The following is a 12,627-nucleotide window of genomic DNA, read 5'->3' as shown; positions in this document are numbered from 1 at the left end:
CTAGCTGGTTTAAAGCTGGCTAAGGAGGTGGGAGCTAAAAAACTCATCATCTTTAGCGACTCACAAGTAGTCACCTCACAAATAACAGGGAGCTACCAAGCCAAAGATCCCACCATGAAGAAGTATTTGGACAAAACCAGGGAACAACTCAAACAACTTGGGGAATATGAGATCCGCCACATACCCCGCGAACAAAATGCCCGAGCTGATGCACTCTCAAAACTAGCTAGCACCAAACTAGGGGGCAACAATAGAAGCCTCATCCAGGAAATGCTACAGAACCCGTCAATCTCAGAAGAGGAAAAGTCCTAACCATAACAGGTCAGGACCAAGGATGGATGACTCCCATAATTAACTACCTCAAAACATAAACACTCTCTTCAGATGAAAAGGAGGCGAAGAGGTTAAAACGGGAGGCACAATACTACACTATCATAAACAATACTCTATATAAAAGAGGAATTTCAATACCATTGCTAAAATGTGTACCAACTTCCAACATAAAGGAAGTTCTAGAAGAAATACACAGTGGCATCTGTGGTAATCATCTTGGAGCACAAGCACTCACCAAAAAAGTACTTCGGGCAGGATTTTATTGGCCAACTCTACAAAAGGAGGCTACGGAGTTTGTAAAGACATGCTCACCGTGCCAAAAACATGCCAACTTTCATATCGCCCCGCCAGAAGAGCTTATCAGCGTAACCTCACCTTGGCCATTCGCGAAATGGGGACTCGACCTTCTTGGACCCTTTCCCCAAGGATCGGGACAAGTTAAATTTCTTATAGTAGGAGTAGACTATTTCACAAAGTGGATCGAGGCAGAACCCCTAGCTAACGCCACTGCTCAAAGAAGTCGAAAATTCCTATATAGGAACATTGTCACAAGGTTTGGGGTTCCATACTCCATCACCACAGACAATGGCACCCAATTCACAGATGCAGGCTTCAGAAAATTAGTAGTCGACTTGAACATAAAGCACCAGTTCACCTCCGTCGAACATCCCCAAGCCAATGGACAAGCCGAAGCTGCTAACAAAGTCATATTGGCCGGGCTAAAATGGAGATTACAAGAGGCAAATGGAGCTTGGGCCGAAGAACTTCCACAAGTCCTATGGGCATATCGAACAACGCCACATTCCACCACAAAGGAATCACCCTTCCGACTAGCATACGGAACGGAGGCAATGATCCCGGTAGAGATCGAAGAAGGGTCGCCTAGAGTGGTCCACTACAATGAAGAAGCCAACTCCCAACTTCAAAAGGAAGAGCTCGACCTACTTCCTGAAATTTAAGAAAGAGCTCAGATCAAGGATGAAGCACTAAAACGTCGAATGGCTTCCAGATATAATCAAAAGGTAGTGCCAAGAGGTTTCACTGAGAACGATCTCATCCTAATTCGAAATGATATTGGAACAACTCGACCCGGGGAAGGAAAGCTAGCAGCAAACTGGAAAGGACCCTACTGAGTCATAGAAGTACTTGGGAAGGGCTACTACAGACTATCCAAACTCGACGGGCGAGAACTTCCTAGGTCATGGCAAACCTGCAACCTAAGAAGGTACTATAGCTAGAGAAGGTAAAAGATCTCATCATAGGATGCACTCTTTTTCCTGAAAAGGTTTTTTTTTAATAAGGCACCAAGATGAGATTCAGAGGATAAAAGCTCTATATGTACATATTTTCATTTTCTTTTAAATAAAATATATTAAACGTTCTACAAAGTTTTCAAGACGCATTAATCTGAAACATTCATCGTCCGATTATAAAGCGACAGATTGGCAGAAAGTGAAAAATAAATTCACTGCACGATCACGATAAAGACCAACAAGGATGAAAACCAAATTCATCTAGAGGTCGACTAAACGAGGATTTAATCCCCTTTCTACAAATCGGCAAAGATGAAAATAGGATAATGCAAGAAGTTATCGAAAGTGATCCGGAGAAAGGACCTGACGAGGTCCTGATGGATTGCTAAATAATAACTTAAAAGATTGGCCGACGTTAAGAAGTCGAACCAAGTCAAACCAAGTTATAAGTAAACCCTGGAAAGAGGTCTGGCCAACCCTATAAAAGAGGATTACTTTAACTTAGAAGGGACCGACATGACGAAGTTGGCCCAAAACACGAAGTTATAGAAGTAACCCTGAAAGAGACCTGAACAAGGTCCAAGAAAGAGGATTACAAAAGTAACTTAGAAGGGCCCGACATGACAAAGTTGGCCCAAAACACAAAGTTATAGAAGTAATCCCTGAAAGAGACTTGAACAAGGTCCAAGAAAGAGGATTACAAAAGTAACTTAGAAGGGTCCGACATGACGAAGTCGGCCCAAAACACGAAGTTATAGAAGTAATCCCTGAAAGAGACCTGAACAAGGTCCAAGAAAGAGGATTACAAAAGTAACTTAGAAGGGCCCGACATGACAAAGTCGGCCCAAAACACAAAGTTATAGAAGTAATCCCTAAAAGAGACCTGAACAAGGTGTAAGAAAGAGGATTACAAAAGTAACTTAGAAGGGCCCGACATGACAAAGTCGGCCCAAAACACAAAGTTATAGAAGTAATCCCTGAAAGAGACCTGAACAAGGTCCAAGAAAGAGGATTACGAAATAACTTGATCCGACATGACGAAGTCGGTCCAACACATAAAGATATAAAAGTAATCCCTGAAAGAGACCTGAACAAGGTCCAAGAAAGAGGATTACGAAATAACTTGATCCGACATGACGAAGTCAGGCCCAAAACGAAAAAGTTACAAACGTAATCCCTGAAAGGGACCTAAACAAGGTCCAAAAAAGAGGATTACAAAGGTAACTTAGAAGGGCCCGACATGATGAAGTTGATTCACATAGAGTGCAAAGGCTGCAAAAGTAATACTTTCCAGAGACCCCACAAAAGGTCCAAAATAACAGGATTTTTACCTCAAAAGGAATCAAAGCCAAAAGCAAAAAAAAAGTGCCTAAGACGAGATAAAGATAGATATGATACTGAAGGCGCGAAGTTGTGATAAAAACAAAATTCAAAGGGGCTACCCAAATCAGCCACAAGAACTTGGAAGCTATTTTTTGTTTTTTAGCCTAAGGTTGCTAAACAAGCAACTAAATAAGTGTCAACAGTCAGCAAAATACAATTTACAAAATAAAGAGTTTAAAATCCCACAAGCCGGGCTATCCACACAATAAAGATAAAAAAGTTCAGTTAAGCATCAAAAGCCTTTCCGGTAGCATCAGAACGGGGAGAAGGAGGGCGAGTCTGAATGGGCACAGCATCCACGGTCCCATCATCTCGATTCAGGATTTGACAGTCCGGATTGGATACGGGATGATCGACCTCAGCTGAAGGAACTGAAGAAGTTGACACTTTGGCGGTAGGCGCAGGGGGAGGTTCGACATCATCATCATCCGGGTCTTCTGGGACAATCTTACCATCCCTCACAACATTGTCCAGGCTGAAGAGAGAAAGATCGACCTCGGGAGCCAGAATTCGAACCTGCTCCTTCAGGTTCTCATAAGCAGCATTCACGCTGCCGACAAGGTGACCTTGGAGCTCGGAGTAATCAGCTCGGGCAGACTCCAACTCCTCCCTCAGACGCATTACCTCCCGATAGGATGTAACATAGCTGTCTGGTGCACAAAATTGTGATCTCAGGCAACGGCGCCAAAAACTCTGTACACACGTCTTAATAAATCATTTTTTATTCAAAACTTCGATACAACTAACCAGCAAGTGCACTGGGTCGTCCAAGTAATAAAACCTTACGTGAGTAAGGGTCGATCCCACGGAGATTGTTGGTATGAAGCAAGCTATGGTCATCTTGTAAATCTTAGTCAGGCGGATAATAATTGATTATGGAGTTTTCGAAAATACTAATAAACAAAATAGAAAATAAAGATAGAAATACTTATGTATATCATTGGTGAGAATTTCAGATAAAGGTATAGAGATGCTTTCGTCCCTCTAAACTTCTGCTTTCCTGCTGTCTTCATCCAATAAGTCCTACTCCTTTCTATGCCTGGCTTTATGTAAGGACATCACCATTGTCAATGACTACTTTTCATCCTCTCTGGAAAATGGTCCTATGCGCTGTCACTGCATGGCTAATCATTTGAAGGCATCACCGTGGTCAATGGCTACATCCTATCCTCTTGTGAAAATGGTCAAAATGCTCTGTCACAGCACGGCTAATCATCTGAGGTTCTCGATCATACTGGAATAGGATTCACCCTCCTTTTGCGTCTGTCACTATGCCCAACACTTGCGAGTTTGAAGTTCGTCACAGTCATTCAATCCCAGAATCCTACTCGGAATACCACAGACAAGGTATAGACTTTCCAGATTCTCATGAATGCCGCCATCAATCTAGCTTATACCACGAAGATTCTGATTAAGAGATCTAAGAGATAATCATTCAATCGAAGGTAGAACGGAAGTGGTTGTCAGGCACGCGTTTATAGAGAATGATGATGATTGTCACGTTCATCACATTCATGTTAAAGTGCGAATGAATATCTTAGAAGCGGAATAAGTTGAATTGAATAGAGAAACAGTAGTACTTTGCATTAATTCATGAGGAACAGCAAAGCTCCACACCTTAATCTATGGAGTGTAGAAACTCTACAATTAAAAAATACATAAGTGAAAGGTTCAGGCATGGCCGAATGGCCAGCCCCTATGATCTAAGAACTAGACGTCCTAAGATATCTAATACAATAGTAAAAAGTCCTATTTATACTAAACTAGCTACTAGGGTTTACAGAAGTAAGTAATTGATGCATAAATCCACTTCCGGGGCCCACTTGGTGTGTGCTTGGGCTGAGCTTGAATGTTACACGTACAGAGGCTCTTTCTGGAGTTGAACGCCAGGTTGTAACGTATTTCTGGCGTTCAACTCTGGTTCCTGACGTGTTTCTGGCGTTTAACTCCAGACAGCAGCATAGAACTGGGGTTCAACGCCCTTTTACGTCATCTAAACTCGGCCAAAGTATGGACTATTATATATTGCTGGAAAGCCCTAGATGTCTACTTTCCAACGCAATTGGAAGCGCACCATTTTGAGTTCCGTAGCCCCAGAAAATACACTTTGAGTGTAGGAAGGTCAGAATCCAACAGCATCAGCAGTCCTTCTTCAACCTCTGAATCTGATTTTTGCTCAAGTCCCTCAATTTCAGCCAGAAAATACCTGAAATCACAGAAAAACACACAAACTCATAGTAAAGTCTAGAAATGTGAATTTAGCATAAAAACTAATAAAAACATCCCTAAAAGTAACTAGATTCTACTAAAAACATACTAAAAACAATGCCAAAAAGCGTATAAATTATCCGCTCATCACAACACCAAACTTAAATTGTTGCTTGTCCCCAAGCAACTGAAAATCAAATAGGATAAAAAGAAGAGAATATACTATAAATTCCAAACTATCAATGAAACATAGCTCCAATTAGATGAGCGGGACTTGTAGCTTTTTGCCTCTTGAATAGTTTTGGCATCTCACTTTATCCGTTGAGGTTCAGAATGATTGGCATCTATAGGAACTCAGAGTTCAGATAGTGTTATTGATTCTCCTAGTTCAGTATGTTGATTCTTGAACACAGCTACTTTATGAGTCTTGGCCGTGGCCCTAAGCACTTTGTTTTCTAGTATTACCACCGGATACATAAATGCCACAGACACGTAACTGGGTGAACCTTTTCAGATTGTGACTCAGCTTTGCTAAAGTCCCCAATTAGAGGTGTCCAGGGTTCTTAAGCACACTCTTCTTTTGCTTTGGACCTTGACTTTAACCACTCAGTCTCAAGTTTTCACTTGACACTTTCACGCCACAAGCACATGATTAGGGACAGCTTGGTTTAGCCGCTTAGGCCATGATTTTATTCCTTTAGGCCCTCCTATCCACTGATGCTCAAAGCCTTGGGATCCTTTTTATTTACCCTTGCCTTTTGGTTTTAAGTGTTATTGGCTTTTTGCTCTTGCCTTTTGGTTTTAAGAGCTTTGGCTTTTTCTGCTTGCTTTTTCTCTCTCTTTTTTTTTTTCTATTTTTTTCGCTATCTTTTTTCTTTTTTTTTTCTGCAAGCTTTGTTCTTTGCTGCTTTTTCTTGCTTCAAGAATCATTTTTATGATTTTTCAGATTATCAAATAACATGTCTCCTTGTCATCATTCTTTCAAGAGCCAACATATTTAACATTCATGAACAACAACTTCAAAAGACATATGCACTGTTCAAGCATTCATTCAGAAAACAAGAAGCATTGTCACCACATCAATATAATTAAACTAAGTTCAAGGATAAATTCGAAACTCATGTACTTCTTGTTCTTTTGAATTAAAAATATTTTTTATTTAAGAAAGGTGATGGATTCCTAGGACATTCATAACTTTAAGACAAAGTTACTAAATACTAATGATCATGTAATAAGACACAAACTTAGATAAGCACTTAACATAGAAAACGAAAAACAGAGAATGTAAGAACAAGGAATGAGTCCACCTTAGTGATGGTGGCGTTTCCTTCTTGAGGAACCAATGATGTCCTTGAGCTCTTCTATGTCTCTTCCTTGTCTTTGTTGCTCCTCCCTCATTGCTTTTTGATCTTCTATAATTTCATGAAGGATGATGGAGTGCTCTTGATGTTCCACCCTTAATTGTCCCATGTTGGAACTTAATTCTCCTAGGGAGGTGTTGATTTGCTCCCAATAGTTTTGTGGAGGAAAATGCATTTGAGGCATCTCTGGGATCTCATGGTGATGAGCTTCATGCGTCTCTTGAGCTCCATGAATGGGCTCTCTTGTTTGCTCCATCCTTTTCTTAGTGATGGGCTTCTCTTCCTCAATGGGAATGTTTCCTTCTATGTCAATCCCAGCCGAATTGCATAGATGGCAAATGAGGTAAGGAAAAGCTAACCTTGCCATAGTGGAGGACTTGTCAGCCACCTTGTAGAGTTCTTGAGGTATAATCTCATGAACCTCCACCTCTTCTCCAATCATGATGCTATGGATCATGATGGCCCGGTCTATAGTAACTTTAGACCGGTTGCTAGTGGGAATGATTGAGCGTTGAATGAACTCCAACCATCCTCTAGCTACAGGCTTAAGGTCTAGTCTTCTCAGTTGAACCGGTTTGCCTTTTGAGTCAATCTTCCATTGAGCTCCTTCCACACATATGTCCATGAGGACTTGGTCCAACCTTTGATCAAAGTTGACTCTCCTTGTGTAGGGGCGTGCGTTCTCTTCCATCATTGGCAAGTTGAATGCCAACCTTACACTTTCTGGACTAAAATCTAAGTAATTCCCCCGAACCATGGTGAGATAATTCTTTGGGTTCGGGTTCTTACTTTGATCATGGTTCCTTGTGATCCATGCATTAGCATAGAACTCTTGAACCATTAGAATTCCGACTTGTTGGATGGGGTTTGTTAGAACTTCCCAACCTCTTCTATGGATCTCATGTCGGATCTCCGGATACTCATTTCTCTTGAGTTTGAAAGGGACCTCGGGGATCACCTTCTTCTTGGCCACAACATCATAGAAGTGGTCTTGATGAGCTTTGGAGATGAATCTTTCCATCTCCCATGACTCGGAGGTGGAAGCTTTTGTCTTTTCTTTCCCTTTTCTAGAGGATTCTCTGGTCTTGGGTGCCATCAATGGTAATGGAAAAACAAAAAGCTTATGCTTTTACCACACCAAACTTAGAATTTTGCTCGCCCTCGAGCAAGAGAAGAAAGAATAGATGAAGAAGAAGAAGAAAATATGGAGGAGAGGAGGGAGAGGTGTATTCGGCCAAGAAGAGAAGAGAGGGTTGTGTGGTATGAAAATGAGGAAGAATGGAGGGCTATATATAGGGAAGGGAGGGGGGTAAGGTTCGGCCATAAGGGTGGGTTTTGGGTGAGAAATTGATTTTGAATTTTGAAGGTAGGTGGAGTTTATGAGGTAGGTTTATGGGGAAGAGTGGATGATGTGAGTGGTAAAGTGGTGATAGGAAAGAGAGATTGAGGTGATTGGTGAAGAGTTTTGGGGAAGAGTGTTTATTGGGAAGAGAGGATGAAAATTGAGAAGAGGGAAGAGAGTGAGTGGAGGTAGGTGGGGATCCTGTGGGTCCACAGATGCTGAGTTGATCCTGTGGGGTCCACAGATCCTGAGGTGTCAAAGATTTGCATTCCTGCACCCATTAGGCATGTAAAATGCCTTTGCATGCAATTCTGGCGTTTAAACGCCGAATTGATGCTTGTTCTGGGCGTTCAACGCCCAGATGCAGCATATTTCTGGCGTTGAACGCCAGCCAGATGCTTGTTTCTGGCGTTCAGCTCCAGCTCTTCTTCACTGCGCATTTCTGGCGTCTGGACGCCGGGATGCTGCTTGTTTCTGGCGTTCAACGCCAGAAACATGCTCTGTTCTGGCGTTGAACGCCAGACAAATGCTCCTTACTGGCGTTTAAACGCCAGTGAGATCTTCCTCCAGGGTTTGATTTTTCTTCTGCTGTTTTTGATTCCATTTTCAATTTTTATATTTATTTTGTGACTCCACATGATCATGAACCTAATAAAACATGAAATAACAATAAAAATAAAATTAGATAAATAAAAATTGGGTTGCCTCTGACAAGCGCTTCTTTAATGTCAATAGCTTGACAGTGGGCTCTCATGGAGCCTCACAGATGTTCAGAGCATTGTTGAGACTCTCCAACACCAAACTTAGAGTTTGGATATGGAAGTTCAACACCAAACTTAGAGTTTGACTGTGGGGGCTCTGGTTGACTCTGTTTTGAGAGAAGATTACTGTGCCTCTTTTCTATGATTACAGAAGGATGTCCTTGAGTTTTAAACTCAAGGGAGTCCTCATTCAATTGAAGGACTAGTTCACCTCTGTTAACATCAATCACAGCTCTTGCTGTGGCTAGGAAGGGTCTTCCAAGGATGATGGATTCATCCTCATCCTTCCCAGTATCTAGGATTATGAAATCAGCAGGGATGTAAAGGCCTTCAACCTTTACTAATATGTCCTCTACTTGTCCATAAGCCTATTTTCTGGAATTGTCTGCCATCTCTAATGAGATTTTAGCAGCTTGTACCTCAAAGATTCCCAGTTTATCTATTACAGAGAGTGGCATGAGGTTTATTCCTGACCCAAGGTCACATAGAGCCTTCTCAAAGGTAATGGTGCCTATGGTACAAGGTATCAGGAACTTTCCAGGATCCTGTTTCTTCTGAGGCAATCTCAGTTGATCCAATGCATTTAGTTCATTGGTGAACAGGGGAGGTTCATCTCCCCAAGTCTCATTACCAAATAAATTGGCATTCAGCTTCATGATTGTACCAAGGTACTTGGCAACTTGATCTTCAGTGACATCCTCATTCTCTTCAGAAGAAGAATACTCATCAGAACTCATGAATGGCATAAGGAGGTTTAATGGAATCTCTATGGTCTCTAGATGAGCCTCAGATTCCTTTGGTTCCTCAGAGGGAAACTTCTTATTGATCACTGGACGCCCCAGGAGGTCTTCCTCCTTGGGATTCACGTCCTCCCCTTCTTCCTTGGATTCGGCCATGATGGTCATTTCAATGGCCTTGCACTCTACTTTTGTATTTTCTTCTGTATTGCTTGGGAGAGTACTAGGAGGGATTTCAGTGACTCTTTTACTCAGCTGGCCCACTTGTGCTTCCAAATTTCTAATGGAGGACCTTGTTTCATTCATGAAACTCACAGTGGCCTTAGATAGATCAGAGACTAAGTTTGCTAAATTAGAAGTATTTTGTTCAGAGTTCTCTGTCTGTTACTGAGTGGATGATGGAAAAGGCTTGCTATTGCTAAACCTGTTTCTTCCACCATTATTAAAGCCTTGTTGAGGCTTTTGTTGATCCTTCCATGAGAGATTTGGGTGATTTCTCCATGAGGGATTATAGGTGTTTCCATATGGTTGACCCATGTAATTTACCTCTGCTATTGCAGGGTTCTCAGGATCATAAGCTTCTTTTTCAGAAGATGCCTCTTGAGTACTGTTGGATGCAGCTTGCATTCCATTCAGACTCTGAGAAATCATATTGACTTGCTGAGTCAATATTTTGTTCTGAGCCAATATGGCATTCAGAGTATCAATTTCAAGAACTCCCTTCTTCTGACGCGTCCCATTGCTCACAGGATTCCTCTCAGAAGTGTACATGAACTAGTTATTAACAACCATGTCAATGAGTTCTTGAGCTTCTGCAGGTATTTTCTTTAGGTGAATGGATCCACCTGCAGAAGTATCCAATGACATCTTAGCTAATTCAGACAACCCATCATAGAATATATCCAGGATGGTCCATTCTGAAAGCATGTCAGAAGGACACTTTTTGGTTAGTTGCTTGTATCTCTCCCAAGCTTCATAGAGGGATTCACCTTCTTTCTGTTTGAAGGTTTGAACATCCACTCTAAGCTTACTAAGCTTTTGAGGAGGAAAGAACTTGGCTAAGAAAGCCGTGACCAGCTTATCCCAAGAGTTCAGGCTATCTTTGGGTTGAGAGTCCAACCACACTCTAGCTCTGTCTCTTACAGCAAAAGGGAAAAGCATGAGCCTGTAGACTTCAGGATCTACTCCGTTAGTCTTAACAGTATCACAGATCTGTAAAAATTCAGTTAAGAACTGAAAAGGATCTTCAGATGAAAGTCCATAGAACTTGCAGTTCTGCTGCATCAGAGAAACTAATTGAGGTTTCAGCTCAAAATTGTTTGCTCCAATGGTGGGGATAGAGATGCTTCTTCCATGTAAATTGGAATTAGGTGCAGTAAAGTCACCAAGCATCCTCCTTGCATTATTATTATTTCGGCTGCCATCTCCTCTTCTTGTTCGAAAATTTCTGAAAGGTGCTTGCTGGATTGTTGTAATTTAGCTTCTCTTAGTTTTCTCTTCAGAGTCCTTTCAGGTTCTGGATCTGCTTCAACAAGAATATTCTTGTCCTTGCTCCTGCTCATATGAAAAAGAGGGAACAGAAAAATAATAATAATAGGGATCCTTTTTACCACAGTATAGAGATCCCTGTGTGAGTAGAAGAAAAGAAGAAGAAAAGAATGTAATGTAAGGAAAGAAACACAAGGGTGAGGAGAGCAGAGATGTGAGATGAAGAGAAGTGTTAGTAGATGAATAAATAAATAGAAGGAGATGAGAGAGAAAGAGAATTTTCGAAAATTATTTTTGAAAAATGGTTAGTGATTTTCGAAAATTAAAAGAAGAAATAAATTAAAATTGAATTTTGAAACAATTAGTTAATTAAAAAGAATTTTTGAAAAAGAGGGAGATATTTTTGAAAATTAGAGAGAGAGAGGGTTAGTTAGGTAGTTTTGAAAAAGATAAGAAACAAACAAAAAGTTAGTTAGTTAGTTGAAACAAATTTGAAAATCAATTTTGAAAAGATAAGAAGATAAGAAGTTAGAAAAGATATTTTAAAATCAAATTTTTGAAAAAGATATGATTTTGAAAAAGATAAGATAAAAAGATATTTTTGAAAAGATATGATTGAAATTAGTTTTGAAAAAGATTTGAATTTTAAAATCACAATTAATGACTTGACTCACAAGAAATCACAAGATATGATTCTAGAACTTAAAGTTTGAATCTTTCTTAACAAGTAAGTAACAAAATTGAAATTTTTGAATCAAAACATTAATTGTTGATGATATTTTCGAAAATATGATATAAAATTAAGAAAAAGATTTTTGAAAAAGATTTTGAAAAAGATAAGATTTTTAAATTGAAAATTTGATTTGACTCATGAAAAATAATTGAATTTTAAAAATTTTTGAAAAGGTCAATCCAAATTTTCGAAATTTATGAGAGAAAAAAGGAAAGATATATTTTTTTGATTTTTGAATTTTTAATGATGAGAGAGAAAAACATGAAAATGATGCAATGCATGAAAATTTTGGATTAAAACAATGAATGCATGCAAGAATGCTATGAATGTCAAGATGAACACCAAGAACACTTTGAAGATCATGATGAACATCAAGAACTTATTTTTGAAATTTTTATATGCAAAGAAAACATGCAAGACACCAAACTTAGAAATCTTTCATGTTCAGACACTATGAATGCAAAAATGCACATGAAAAACAAGAAAAGACACAAAACATGAAAACATCAAGATCAAACAAGAAGACTTACCAAGAACAACTTGAAGATCATGAAGAACACTATGAATGCATGAATTTTTCGAAAATTTTATGCAAACTTTAAAACATGCAATTGAAACCAAACTTAAAATTGACTCAAGACTCAAACAAGAAACACAAAATATTTTTGATTTTTATGATTTTATGATTTTTTTGGATTTTTCGAAAATTATTTGAAAAAGAAAAATAAGGATTCCAAAATTTTTAATATGAATTCCAGGAATCGTGTACTCTTAATCTAAAGCTCCAATCTGAGGGTTAGGCATGGCTTACTAGCCAGCCAAGCTTTAGAAGATATTGATACTTTCCATGTATAGAGCAACTAAGTGTGTGAAAATCAGCAAGCTCTTGTGATGATAAGTTGAAACCCCAGTCCAAAAGATTAGACATGGCTTACAGCCAGCCAGGATTCAACAAATCATCATGAAACACTAGAATTCTTTCTTAAAAATTCTGAAGAAAAATATATTCTTGAAAACATTTATTTTAA

At 39.6% G+C, this 12,627-nt stretch overlaps 1 non-coding gene across 1 annotated transcript; it reads left to right on the top strand.

Annotated features, from left to right (window-relative positions):
- Nucleotides 1-10,299: 10,299 nt before the first annotated feature.
- On the top strand, nucleotides 10,300-10,407 carry LOC148548631 (small nucleolar RNA R71). The gene has a single exon (XR_015897107.1). It is a non-coding gene; the product is annotated as a small nucleolar RNA R71 (small nucleolar RNA).
- The last annotated feature ends 2,220 nt before the right edge of the window (nucleotides 10,408-12,627 follow it).

The sequence above is a fragment of the Arachis ipaensis genome, chromosome B8 (genome assembly GCF_059453495.1).
Source record: "Arachis ipaensis isolate K30076 ecotype BB chromosome B8, ASM5945349v1, whole genome shotgun sequence".
Taxonomy (NCBI): domain Eukaryota; kingdom Viridiplantae; phylum Streptophyta; class Magnoliopsida; order Fabales; family Fabaceae; genus Arachis; species Arachis ipaensis.
The sequence above is the reverse complement of the archived record's forward strand: the minus strand, read 5'-3'. Positions and strand labels throughout refer to the sequence as shown.